The sequence below is a fragment of the Anomalospiza imberbis genome, chromosome 2 (genome assembly GCF_031753505.1).
Source record: "Anomalospiza imberbis isolate Cuckoo-Finch-1a 21T00152 chromosome 2, ASM3175350v1, whole genome shotgun sequence".
NCBI classification, from domain to species: Eukaryota; Metazoa; Chordata; class Aves; order Passeriformes; family Viduidae; genus Anomalospiza; species Anomalospiza imberbis.
The window spans coordinates 116,601,806-116,615,985 of record NC_089682.1 but is presented as its reverse complement, the minus strand read 5'-3'; the positions used below and the strand labels follow the sequence as shown (position 1 = coordinate 116,615,985).

Here is a 14,180-nt window from a genome sequence, read left to right as displayed (position 1 = left end):
CTCCCCATCCCCTTTCTGTTGTGCAGTGAACTGTGCACTCTATATGGCTTTTTCCCCCCCATGATGTGGCTGAATATCAGCAATATTTTACCCTTGTTTTGGGAAGCACTGTGGAATCAAACATTCTACATTTATATAATACTCTGTAAGCAATCCAGCACGCCTGGATGTGTGAAAAAATGAGAATGGTCTGTCCCTTTCTTTGTCTCTGTTGCATAACTCATGCTTTAAAATATGTGTGTTGTATTGAGAGATGTTATAAAGTGAGTTTATTCAAAATACCCCAGTATCTGTGTCAGTAGAACTATTTACAAGCAGGGAAATTTCAGAGGAAAATGTGACTGTTCCCTGACAGGCAGTCACTTCAGCTTTTGTTGCTGTTGTTGTTGTTTTTTGCATGATTTGCTGCTAAGGTTCTAGTTTTAATTGTTATTACCCATGTGTGGAAGTATAATTTTGATTCGATCCATATTCTTTTTAAAGCCAAAATTGCTGAGAAAAGCCTTTTAAATTTGGTTTCAATTCAAGTATGATGGGTTTACTGTCATTTTTTAATTGTCAGTATTCATATTGCTAGTATAAGTGTTTAATCCTTTTCATGATAGACACTGAAAATACATTTTAAAAAAGCCTACAAATGAACAATTGTTCATTGTGGTGATATAAATTTGGCTCTACATGTGGAGTGACTGTGAGCCTGCATATATGGCCCATAGTTTCCAAGCTTAAGAAGAAGTCACAGGTGCTTAGGTGACCCTCTGGTCACTGGTAAGGGTCACATAGGGAGAATTTTTATCTCACAACATTTTTCCTCCTTCCACTTGGTGGTTTCAAACTGAATGCAAGAGGACAGACTTGGCTAGGCAGTATAAAGAAAGTTTCCAGTGAATATTGAGTCCTGGTTCTTTGACCTAAATTGACAGGGGGAAAAAAGCCTTTCCCATGCCTTTCTTAAGTGAAATTCTCTTGTTGGTGGCCTACGCAACATTAGTAGGTCCATCAGAAAAGACTGCCCAGGGAAGTGGTTGAGTCAGTCCCTGGAGGTATTTAAGAGACATGAAGATGTGGCATTTGGGGAAGTGGTTTATTGGTGGACTTTGCAGTGCTGGATTAATAGTTGGACTTGATGATCTCAGAGTGTTATTTACTCAGAGCTCTTTTCCAACCTAAACAATTCTGTGATTTAGTAACAGAGATCTGGAGATGGGAAGAAGACAATGTAAATGTTGCTAAAAGGTATGAAAAAATTCAGCAGGCATACTACTGCACAAAAACTCCCAGAACTCTAGCAGGTTTGTATTCCATGGGAAAAGCCAGCATAAAAACCTGGACATAAATGTCCAGTTATTTCACAGCTCTGTTTATCTCTATTGCTAACAGAAGTCTCATCACTGTAGATTGCAGGCAACATCACTGTGCTAATTTTTCACCAGTCCTTATTTTTTTATCAGCAAACTCACTCATATTTTTCGTAGGAACTTGAGTCTGAATTTGCCAACAGTTTAGTGATTCTGGTAGGGCTGCTGTCTTTGGTCAAGATACAAAAACTACCAAAGTGCAGCTGATCTCTATGGCTGAGCATGATTTAAAGGAAAATCTTTGAAAGAAGTATAACTGCCCGAATTACTACTCTTTTATATGTTTTTAAATGAGAATGTAAAGGCCAAGGGCATTTTTTCCTATTTAATACTATTAAATCCATCATTAAATCTCTCACTGAACACTGAGAGAATTTAATGGTGCCCTCAAGTGCCGATGCTGATGCTTGACTGTGTTAATATTGTTGTATATACAGATACAATAAATAACACTTAGCTAAGGTAGTGTTAGCAACCTTATTGGGTATATCAATACAAATAGCTGCACTAATGAGATTAAACATCAGAAACCAATGGCAATGTGAATTGAGGCACTGAGGCTAAAATATGGATAGGGATTCAACACATTGAACCTATCAATAAACCCGAACAGACTCTACTAAAAGCTTTACTGCTAGTTGGCATTAAAGGATTCATTTGAAAGTACAGTTTTTATCTTTTCTCTTCTCACTTTATCACATCCTCTGTCTTAAAACTCCTCTCTTTCTGGTTCACAAGTATTATGAGTTCTTCTGTTTGCCGAATAGTCTGCAAAACCCTTGGCAGGTCATGGTGCTGTGCCTTGCTGTCACACAAGTTCCCTTTGGCTGATGTAATCCAGTACTGGGAATGTGCTGTGTTTGTACCGCTGGTATTTTTTATGTCTGGTATTCTGAACACAGAGTTGCACTAGTTGAGTCACCTCTAGATCACAGTTTCTTCTGTCCACATCATTTGGATGTAGTTGCCTTGCCCATGCAGATTATTTTAAGCCACCTTAATTGCAGGAACCCCAAATGTTCGTTATTATAGTACTCTTTTACCAGTGCAGAGATCTCCAGCTGACTCCATTGCATTTTGAGGGAATTTCCAATTTATGGTTTTATTGCTAGTAGGGAAAAAAGCTTTATATTGTGGTCTTTCTTCTGATGGGCTTCTGTGCATGCTAAAGCTTAGAAGGATATATCCACTGCTTTGTTTTACTAAGAAACTCTTTCAAAGTGAAAAAAAATGACCTAAAGGACTAATTTTAATCAACAGGGGTGAAAACCTTGCTTGGGCAGAGAAGTCCCTGAAGGCTTAAGTGGAGATTAATTGCTACATAGACATTATCTGAACCTTCTCATTTCAATGAATTGCAGTTTGATGCTTCTTATAAAGAGAAATCAAAAGAAATTAATGTTTGCTGCCATGAAACAACATTTTGTGACTTTTAGTATTTTAAATTTCCAATGGTAAGGCAGTTATGTCTGATTCTCTGCACTCTAAAAAATAGGTAACATAATTAAATAGTGGTAATGATATGTCCTGTTTCCTTTTTTTTATGTATTACTTTAATTTTCCCACATGATTTCTATGAGGTTGAAAAAAAAGAAAAACATATACATCCTCATTTTTTAAATGTCAGCAAAGGAATGTTAATTATATTGTAAAGTGGATAAGTAAATCATGTAGTTAAGAGCTCAAAAATAAACAAGCATTTGTAACCATCTTATTTCCTTGCATACCTCTATCATAATGTAGCCTATGATTTCATAATCACCTACTGTTTGCTGGCAAACATATTGAGGAATTTTTTAGAGAGTCATAAAAACTTTTGCTAGCATCATTTTTCATATCATTCTAGTTGTAAAACCAAGCTGTCTTTTTGGTGAGAGTCTGGTACAGCACCAGCAGAGAATACCTAGAAATGGTGAGGCAGCGTGGCATCCTGTCCCACATAGGTTTTCTGTGCCCCATACAAGGCCTTCAGCAGTTCAAGTTAAACAGTTAAAATCTCTTTCAAAGATCTGTTTATTTTGCTTTCTAATAATTTAATGTGATTTTAGAAAAATTAGATAAATCTAAATGTATTTAATTTTGGTTAAAATGGCTTAAAAATAATTGCCTTTTTAAAAAAATAGATGCAAATTTCTTATGCAGATAATGTAATGTTTACAATAATGCATAAGATGCTGATGTTAATCTAATTTTTAATGAAATAAATGGTGCAACGGATGAAGCCAGAACATGTTTTCAGAGTTGACTGAAGTCTTGGATGTATATTTTCATATGTTGTACTATTTTTTCCATCTGGAATCACAGATTGGCATTGTCACCCTCAGTGCCATGTATGTCGAGACCAAGGTTTTCTTAAGGGACTTTCTGACTCAAGATTCTTTCAACCTTAGTTCCAATTTTATGAGTTGTAACTCATAATAATATTATGGTACTTAGAGGGATTAGGGGAGTGCTGGGATGCCTAATTCAGGTTTGCAGACTACCTTGCAAATGAAAGCCAATGCATATAATAAACACAAAATACTGTTTCAGGGCTTAAAACAGACAGAGCTTGAGACAATAATAGCTTTGAGGAACACACTTAATATAAGCACTAGACAAATGTAAACTGCACAGCTACAGAATGGTCCCCTTCACTGCTCCATGGCTGTGTTTGCAGCTAGGAAGAAGCACACACACAAAATGAGTTTTAACAAGAAATGCCAGATTGCCTAGGGACATCTGAGGCAAACAAAGGGGCTCTGCCTGCCTCTGGCAGCATCGCAAAGGCCACCCCATGTGTTGCAGGGAGAAGTGGTAAGTGCTGTTTCGTGCCCATGGAATCTGGAAAATATGAAAGCTAAAACTTAAGGCATCAGCACTGGCTCCTGGGAACAGGATGGTGAGCAGAGCTCCCAGCCAGGCAGGCTCCCTGCTTGTGCACAATGCCCTCACAAGGACTCCTGGCACACTGTGCTGCTGGCAAGCCTAACATTTCTCTACACAGCTACGAGGGACTGGCCTCCAGCCCTGTCCCCACTCTTCTAGAGGATGGTCCAGATCTTAGGGCCACTGATGTGCTCCATGCTATCTTTCTGCAGGCCATAGCAAGAGTGTTGGGCAAATGCCTCCACTGTGTTCATCCCCACACTCAAATCCCCAAGCTTTATTGTGGTGCATTGGGAGCTTATGAAATCAAAAGCAGCAGAGGACAAGTATGGACTATAGGTTACTGATACATAAGAAAATAAGAAACTTCTGTTTCTATGTTTTCTAAAGCACAATGGGACATGCCTTTCTCACAGTCACTCCTTTTGTGGTCAGTACCTAACATTCACGTGTGAATGCAAATGGTTCATGTGTTTTCTTGACTTACAAAGTATGTATTGACAACCATAAATGCCGAGGATTTTGATGGACTGAAAAATAAACAAGAAAATAAGCTACATTTTAGGTCTGAGTCTGAATGGTGTATCTTATCCCCCAGAATGACTAGTGCTCTGACCTCTGTGACAAGCCAGATAACTTCAGCCACTCTTCCCTGTCTTGAACCTATTATCTTGTATTTGGCTGAAGCATATAATTTGGAAAAAAATCCTTTATCTTATGACTTGAAGACATTAAGATAGGCATTTCCATAGCACTGCATCACCCCAGTGAACCACCAGCTCGAGAAGTTGTTCTTTTTTTCCTACCTTCACCTTGCCATTTGGTTCTTCTATCCATTGTCTGACAGTACAAGAAGTATGTGTATTGTAACCCTAATGATTTTAGTGATTTTTGTCTTTTTCTATTGTTGTGGACTGCCAACAATTTCCACTGATTTTTTAAGTCATCTCTTGAGAATCCTATTGAAGGTGTTGAGTAGAGGTTCTGCCTTTCCTGGGGACAGTTAGCTCCAAATAGGTTTTCTAGAAGACATGTTACAGGGGGTTTTCCCCCATAAAGATGCTTACACAAATCAAGCATAGTGGCTCTTAGTGTAACAGAGCTGATTTCATCTGTGATCTTTTCTCTGTTCCTTTTTTTTTTTTTTTTTCACTTCTTCAGAATTACCAGCAATTCTGAAGAGATGTGTTCAATGAAACAAGCTATTACAGCATTGACATAACCAGTTCTGTTGTGCTACCATATTCAAATGCACCCCAGTGGATTGAGCCCTTTGGACAAGAGTATGAGATGTGGGATGTTTGTTTTTAGTTTCCTGTCCTCTGATGATCCCTAACACCTTTCTGGGTCCAGTGTCCTAGTCTATGGTATTCTTAATTTCTGGACATGAACCTATGTTCAACTCTGTACACCTCTGTACCCTTAGCTGAACTTGCATCTGTTGGCTTCAGACATCACATTGTGCCACTGTGTTGCTTCTAGAATACAAACCAACAAGATTTAACATCTTTCTGTCAATTCAGATCTAGGAGGCACATGATGTAACCTTGAGAACAGATGGCTGAATTCACATACACTGAAGCACACAGTGCTACACTGATTTCTTAATCTCATTCAGAATAAATGACTTGTATATGAACAGATTCCCCAAGTTGTCAGAGCATCATAAACAAAATTGTCTGCTAATTGCAGTCAGCCACATCCATGCAATGTTGTCCAGGAAGGATTTACAGGCTACTTTGCCTTGCAGAGCCTCTTTGTTTTATGGCAGAGAAAAGGGAAGAAGAGTCTCTGTCTTGATGCTCAGCTCTTCAGTCCAGGGCTCCAGCCTGGTGTAATTTTCACCTGTAAATTGAACAGATTTAATTTAATTGCATTAAGAAACCACAAGTGCAAAACCTCTTGGAACTGTATAGAACTACCTTTGACAGCATTTTAACTGCTAATACTTTAATTCTGACTTTTTTCTTTTTATGGATTTTTCTTACCCTCTCTATCATCTTTTCACACTGACCAAGTTTGTTGTAGTAGCACAGAACAGAAGCTTCCTTGCTTCTTGTTATGGTTGGCAGCCTTCACAGGTGTGCTAGCCAAAAGGCATTCTGGTAGCACTTTAACCCAGAGTACAAGGTACATTTACTTCATGTAGTGTCTGCCCACAACGTGTGCACAGAGCACACAGGCATCACTGTGTTACCCCCAAGTTCATGAAGGCTGCCATGCTCAATCAGCTGGCTGAACACGCTGAGCTAAAAATACCAATTCATACCCACTGGCGGATCTCCTCTGTGGATGCACAGAAGCGCCCTCTGAGTGAGCCCCCGGGCTTCCAGGAACCAAGTAAGTCTTTGTGGTACCCCCAGTCCTCTCAAAATGGCTTCAGGGGTAAGAAATTAGAATTAAGAACAAATTAGACCAAACCAATGACCTGTTATTTCATCTTCTGACCAGAGAGTGATCCAGGACTGCTAATGTACCTATCACAAAGCTTCCAGCCTCCCACAACATAAGAAAACAGAAAAAAATGTCTAGTTAAAAAAAAAAAAACTAGATTTTTTCCCCCATAAAATTTGCTTCAATGACCTCCCTGCATTTAGCAGTGTATTTTTGTCTGAATTAAAGGCGTGTTTATATTAGAACATTGCATGAATTTGTGGAAAAGATATTTCAGTATTGATAAATATTTACCGTGATGGTATTTCTGTCTTCTCCAAACCGCAGATGTTTTCCTTACTAAATGTGTCTGGTTTTCAGTTTTGAGCATTTTTTTCTCTGCTTTTTTTGTCTGTATTAATACAATCATCCATCAAAACAGGAGTAAGACCCTGACCAGTGTCCTGGTATTTCTTTTCAATAGCCTTTGTTTTAACTTCTTGAAATGTTTCCAGAGCAATTCTGAGGCCACTACCATTGCCTAAGAATTAACATGCTTGTTACGGTCTCTGAAAATGTCAGCTATATGCACTTTTTCATTATTATCTGAAATCATGCAGAGATCTGGACCTTGAAGTATCCTAGGTCTTTTCCTTTCCTCTTTTTCCTCCCCCCACTCCCAAGAGGCAGCTATTCATCTTCATTAGCCACTTCTGTTAGCTTGCTGCCAACTGAGAGTAGAAAACTAGCTGCATCAGTCTTGCATGGCAATTCAGGAATTAGAATCCACAGTCCTTGGGTGCAGGAGGTTAATGCACTAATAAAGATTGTACCTTGATTAACCACATCATCTCAGCTTGCCCAAGCAAGGCTGGTTTCAGACAGTTTGTTGTATCATACGGCTCAATGCATTCATCTAGAAACATAGCTTCTTAGCTAGGAAGAGATATTAATCTTTGTGACTGAAGGAGAAGTTTTATCTTTTCTTTTTTTTTCATTTCAGTGAAGAATATATTTAAAAAAATGGTCTAGATGCTGTTCTGTGATTTACCTGTAAAAGAACGCCTTCCTTTCCTAATAAGGGGAGGGAGGCAGGTTTGTCCTAAACTCTGTTATGAGAGAGCATGACATGGGTTATAAGCTAATTAACTTATTTTTAGAATGAAACCACATTTCTTTTAGTTATCCATAACTTCTTCTAGACTTACAGGCTCATTTATTCCCCCCCCCCCCCCCAAAATGAATAAACATTTGCAAGCCTCTATGTTAAAGTATTACAATCATACAAATGAAGGACCTAAATAAGTCAGTTTGATAAGTAAGCAGCGGTAGCCTTCTTTTACATTTATCTGTCCTAGATTGCTGAACCTTGACTAAGTGTTAAGGTTATTTTCAGGATGGTTCCACTAAAGCAGAGACAACATACTCCAAACAGAAACTTACTGCACTGGCATTTATGATTTGCTGTAGGGTGAATTGATCCGCAGATCGCGTTGCAAGTGCTCATGATTTGGAATGGTTTAGTTCTGTAGATACCAAATATCTGGAGATTTAATGCTGAGCATATTCTTTAGCGCTGCAGTCAGCAAATTCTCTTAACCTTCTTCCTTTTCATGGGCCAAATTTCTCTTTTTCCTTCCCTTCCCAGCTCATGGGCATGCACGCACACACACACACACACACACACACACACACACACGCACGCACTCCCAAGTCCTGTTACTATCAAGCAGTTTCTGCTGATAACCATCTGTGCTCATCTGATGAACCAAGCACAGCAAAAATGGCACAGTCACAAGCTGCACAATTACCTTTATTTCTTTGTTTAGAGCAAAAAAAAATATTCCTTGACAAGCACTTGCCCCTGGATTGTCATGTATCTTTGGACATTATACCAATGAAGCTTAATGAAAGGAATTCATATTACAGAAAGCAACAGAGCATTTGGAGAGTCTTGGGACTGGTGCCAAAGGGGAAATGTGGTAGAATGTGTTTGCAGCAGATTGCTATGAAAAAAGTGACTCCCTGAAATCATTTTAGCAGGAGTAGGAGAGACAGAAGAACTGCTGACTGAGGTTCAGTGCTGAACTGGCACCCAGCTCAGTGTCCTTACTGCAATTTCAGCACCCTGGTAGGGAGCTCACTGTAGTTCCCTTATTTCATCCTTCAGCTACTGGGTGAAACCATGTGCGCCACTTAGCTCAAGTTTAGAAAGCATTTTGCATCATACATGACAAATATTCACTATAAATTAAAACCCACCCAAATGAGTGGAGAGAACATAAGCGAAAAAGGAAACAACAGAAGTGGGGAAAATTACAAGGTATTTTGTCAGGTGGTGATGGTTCTGAGTAACATATTATCAAAAGGATAATGATCAATAAGAGATGCTCAGATGGAAAGCAGAAAATTATCTATTGCTCAAAGGAAACTATGGGGCTGATGAGGAAGTAGAAAAAGAGTTCTAAGTATGGATAAGTGACATAATAAAGAAACAAGATGAAACAGCTTTATCTTTCCATTTTATAGCACATATTGGAGATTTGGGTTAGAAAAGTCACAGCAATGACAGATACTACAGGAACCAATTTTGAAAAAAGAAAATTGGCTTTTTACATGATAGGAACCTTACCATAGTGAAATACTGTCAGCTTCAACAGAGTCTCCAAAAGTCTCAGTGTCTGTCTCTTTGCTTTGGATATTTGACACTAAAATCACAGCCATGTTGTCAGCTAGTGGCAAGGTAGCTTCATTAAATTGAAAAGGATATTTGCCAACTGACAGCAGTTAAAAAGAGAGACTAGTGTTAAAAAAAAAAGAAAAAAGATAATATTGTGAAGACAGAAGAGTAACTAGATTAGAGGTTCTCAGACTGTGTCTTGTGATCACTTGCTAAAGGGTCTTGGAAAGCTCTGCATTAGTTTTGCATGGCCTTGACTTCCAGCTGAATAAATATATCTAATGCTTCCCTAAAATCTGCATTTCAGTGTAAGCACTACAAAGACAGATCCTCTTCAGTCCCCCTGAGCTAACCAGCAAAAGTATTTGCAAAGGAAAATTGTGTCTCACAAATCTCCTATACTTCCTGTGACTTGTCAGTAGAGCTAGTGGATGAAGTTGAGTCAGCTAAAATAATTTTCAAAAGGTGTTTGACAGGGACCTTTATGAGGTACCACAAATATTTCTTAAATCATCATGTGTAGAGAGACAAAATATTATGAATCAAAAATCAGCTGGGTGAGCACAAGCAGAGAGGAGGATTAAACAGTTGGTTTTCTTAATGACCCAATGATAAGTTCTGGTTTTGGCACCGAATGAACAGCAAGATTATTCATGAGGTAAGACATTAAATCTAGATGATACCCATCTCCCTACTTGTTATTAATTACAATTTTTCTGAATCAGTCCAACCATTCCCGGTATCATGTGCCACACAGCAAGACTGATGACACTAGATAAATAGCATTGCCTTAAGTCTAGAGTGAATACTATTATTTACTTCTGCATGGTACTTTTCCTGAAAAATTATCAACAAACTAGGGTTAAAAGCTCCAAACAAAACACTGCCAAGCAGTCGTTAATCCCCAAGAAATGTCTGGTTCCTTAATTGTTGCTGCAGAAACTGAAGTTGGAGCAAGGATATGCAATACTATAGATTTCTTTATTTGTAGGTTTTCCCTTCAGTGAGAAGAAAAGGCAAGTTGGCATGTTAAGTAAGATTAACTAGGCTTGGACCTTTATAGCTTGTAAAACTGGACATTTATGTATGATTCCTGAAAACTGATTTACTACAGGTAGAGACAAGTAGAGCTGCAGGGTTGTAGAGTTACAGTGTGCATGTGAATGAGATGTGCCATCGCCACCAGCCCCACAAATATGCCAGTGCAAAACAACATTGCTGCAACTCTCACAAGGAGAAATGTGTGTTACAGAAAAAAAGAGAGAGTCTCCGAGCTGCTCCTTGGACTTGGGCATCTGGCTGCAGGAGGAGGAGGGCAGTCATTGTCATCTCAAACAAGCTGTCTTCCAGTTGGGCAGGACGTATCATTATCCACACATATTTTTAAGCAGCCTGGTCAAGGCTTCCTTCTTTGATCTACAAGTCTTTGTTTTACCCACTTCTGGACCCCAAATGTCTTCTCAGTACTTTCTTTAGTTGACAGTGTTCAGGCTTTAGGATTAAGTTAATCAAGTTTGAGAAGACTATAAATTGGTTTTAAATTGGACCATTATCTTGTCGTGGCTGGAACATTTTCTGGTGCCAGGTGTTTCTGACTTATTTTTTGTTTGATTTCTGCTAAAAAAGACCCTGCTTTTTTTCTCCTTCTAATTTCAAAAACCTTTTGTGTCAATCAATGTTCTAACACCAATTTGAAGGTGCTAAGGCTCTTAAATGCATTTAAATTTTCATCAGTCCTTTCCAAACAGTTTTCAGTCCAGCGGGTACTTTATGGCAGTGCTGCCAATCCCAAACTCCAAAAACAGGCCATTTTCCTGAGAAAAGAAGATGTGCATGAAAGTTCATTGTACAATAAAAGTTGAGTCTTTTCTGTTTAGTTAGTTAAATAGTTGCCATTTAGGCTTGCATTTTCAGACATTTCACACCATGTACCAAAAAAAAAGATCTCAGTATAATCATATGTCCCTACTGGTCTTTCGAATCTGTCTCAAATATCTTCAGATAGAGTCTAAAATCGTGAGACTTGGCACACTTGAACATATTCTGGATTTGTTTCTGCTTGATCTTGCAAAGTGTTGACATTTTCTGGACACCTAAATCCTTTCTCCTGATTTTTGAGGCTCTGTTCTTGGCAGCCAGAAGGAGACTCTGCACATAGTTTAATGTTTCTATTTTCAAAAAAACATTATACTACATTTAAATCTTACCATTCCTTAGTGCTGACAGCCTGTTGTTTGGGACATTTTTCATGGTGGCTTTCTGATTATTTTTTCCTAATTTTTTTTTAATTTTATAGTTGTCTGAATTTCAAAGGGTAGAGATAAATAAGCAATATAATCACAACTCAGTGTATTATTCTAGTAAATTCACATTCAGATATTCATGATAATGGCAATTATTAACCCTGGCAGATATCAGTATCTTGCTAAATCTTTGTTTCAGAAAGGGTTACATCAAATTTAAATTATGTAGATGGCTTTATTATGTACTACAACTGAAATTGAAAAAAGGAGAAGAGAAACTAGTTGGAAAAAAAAAAAAAAAGACCATTAAGGCTATTTTTCATTGAAGTGTGGATGAGAAATAATGTTGGAGAAAATAAAGAAATGAAAGATTTTGACACGTCAGAAAAAAAGGTCACCCTTGTTTTTAATCAACCCTCTGGTCCTTCCCCTGGATGAAGGCATCATTGTCAGACTCGGGCAGACAAGGTGGGAGGAAAGAGCTCTGCTGCCGTAACAGATTGGCTCGTGCTGGCACAGAGCAGACTCCTCAGGAGACGTCTCCCTGAAGGTGACAGTGGGGTCACCAGTTGTATAACCTGGAAGAACTGCTTCTTGAGCAAATGGCAGTCACAAGCACTGAATAGAATATTTCACAAGTAGGATAACTTTAGGTCAAAGCCACCAGATGTTCCCAGTCTGGCTGCCCCCATTCTGCAGTTGACGGAGATAACATAAAGCATTGTCCTTTGGAAGAAAGGGACACTTAGTCATTCCCATGTGTACTTTTGGGTTCAGTACCTCAGCTTGTAGGGAAAAACACTTTGGTTGGGAACAGGGTTTTAGCAGTGGAAACACCCCTAGTCTATGTACGCAACATCACATTTCTCACAAAATAAATGGTCTTCTGAGGGAAAAGCAAGGCAAGCAGGTGTGAAAGTGGTACTTTTTTAGAAAACACGCTTAGGGTTAAATATCCACATTGCAATGTTTCCACATTGCATTTTTGTCAATTTATAGTCATACACCTTTACTGCTGGAATATTCCTTAATACATAATTCCTTAATCTTTTGCAAACAGTAGCACATGTGCCAGATACTTGAGGCAAACAGCAATCTGATTGCCTATGTTTTTTGCTGCCTGAGTTTTAAGAAGTTACTGTATATTAAAAATTGCTATATACTGTTATTGCTGGCACTTATCAGATAAGGAAGTCATAAGATGAATGATCTGCCTCAAAGAAGTGAAAAGCAAAGCAATTCTGATACTGAAACTGCAAACCAGATGATGCTCTGATTAGAGGCATGCACATAGATTACAGAAGTACAATAAATCATGTAACTTTTTAGCCCCAAATAAAATAAAAGAATGCAATTTTTATTAGGAAATAAACTGTTTATCAAGATTGCTTTAAAGGTGACATTTATTGCTAATAAACTGTGTTGAAAGGGCTGGTCCTTTCATTGGCAGAACAGCCGGAGTCTTTCCACCATGTAAAAAACGCAGCAGCTCAGTCCATGCCGGGTCAGGAAGCAGTTCTGTCAGCACTAATGAGGAATGGGCAAGAGACTCACACACACTTTTTTTTCAAACAAGAACATTTCTCTTTAAAAAGGAATGAGTCATGGAAATGTAACTCCAGTATTATTTTGGGAGGTTGTGGATCTCTGCATGGCTCCTTGGAATATCACTGAGAAACAATTCCACAGTCAGTTAATGGTAGCAAAACCCAGCAAAGCATCTGCCAGGCAGACTCTTGATAGCGTCAGCAATCCCCCTGCTTAAAGCAGGATGTTATTGGCTCTTCAGCTTTTCTAACATTAGAGCTAACTTTCAGGATTGTCATGCTTGGCACTGTTTCTCATATTAATTCTCTTAAGTTACTGTGTCCTAAATCTTGTGGCTGTTAGTGCTGAACATGTCAAAGAACCATGTCCATCCCTTAAGATCCTGCACTAAAGAGGAACAAACTTCTTGTCCGAAGTGTTTCATTTATCTCTCCCCAAAAGCTGCTTTGCTTTGGAGACCAACTCATTCAGACTTGAATCATAATAATACTGAGCATGTGCCTGCCTTCTACTTGAAACTGTGTACAGGATGACTACATAAAAGTCAGGTCAAGCTACATCCATCTCTTAGGTATGAAAAAATGTCCCTCAAGACAAAACAGGGAGGAGAAAAACATGGAGTGCCCCACACCTCATTTGGGGCTTGCCACATATCTGTGTCATGCAAGGCACAAACACGTTGGAGTTAGGAACTTACTCAACTCCTTCACAATGATAAAGGCAATTTTAGGAATTAACTGTTAGCAAGTGGTAAGCATTTACCATTCTGACCTTGCCTGTAAAATCTGTTTTGTGATTAGTCCATAGTGTGTACCCCATTACTTGGTCATAAACTGAAATTTCTATTCTCCTCTACAAAAAAGTGCTGTTCTGTTGATCTCACCAACCCAAATACTTTGTGTATTAAAATGTATTTGCAGATTGTCAGAAAAATCAAACTTTTTGCACTTAAGATGCATTATCTATTCAGGGAAAGGAGACAGTGCTTAGGAACTGCTCTCAAGAGTGTAAAAATCATTGTAGCTCATGTTTTGTCTAGATTATAAGAAAACTGGGCATTTCCTATAACTTAATATTCCTTAACTTAAATATTCCACTGCCCAGGTACTC

General features: G+C 38.5%; 1 protein-coding gene across 3 annotated transcripts in view; it reads left to right on the top strand.

Moving 5' to 3' along the window:
• Nucleotides 1-14,180, top strand: part of AFF3 (ALF transcription elongation factor 3) — a 321,802-nt gene that overhangs the window by 173,697 nt on the left and 133,925 nt on the right. The gene's annotated exons all lie outside the window — the stretch shown is intronic.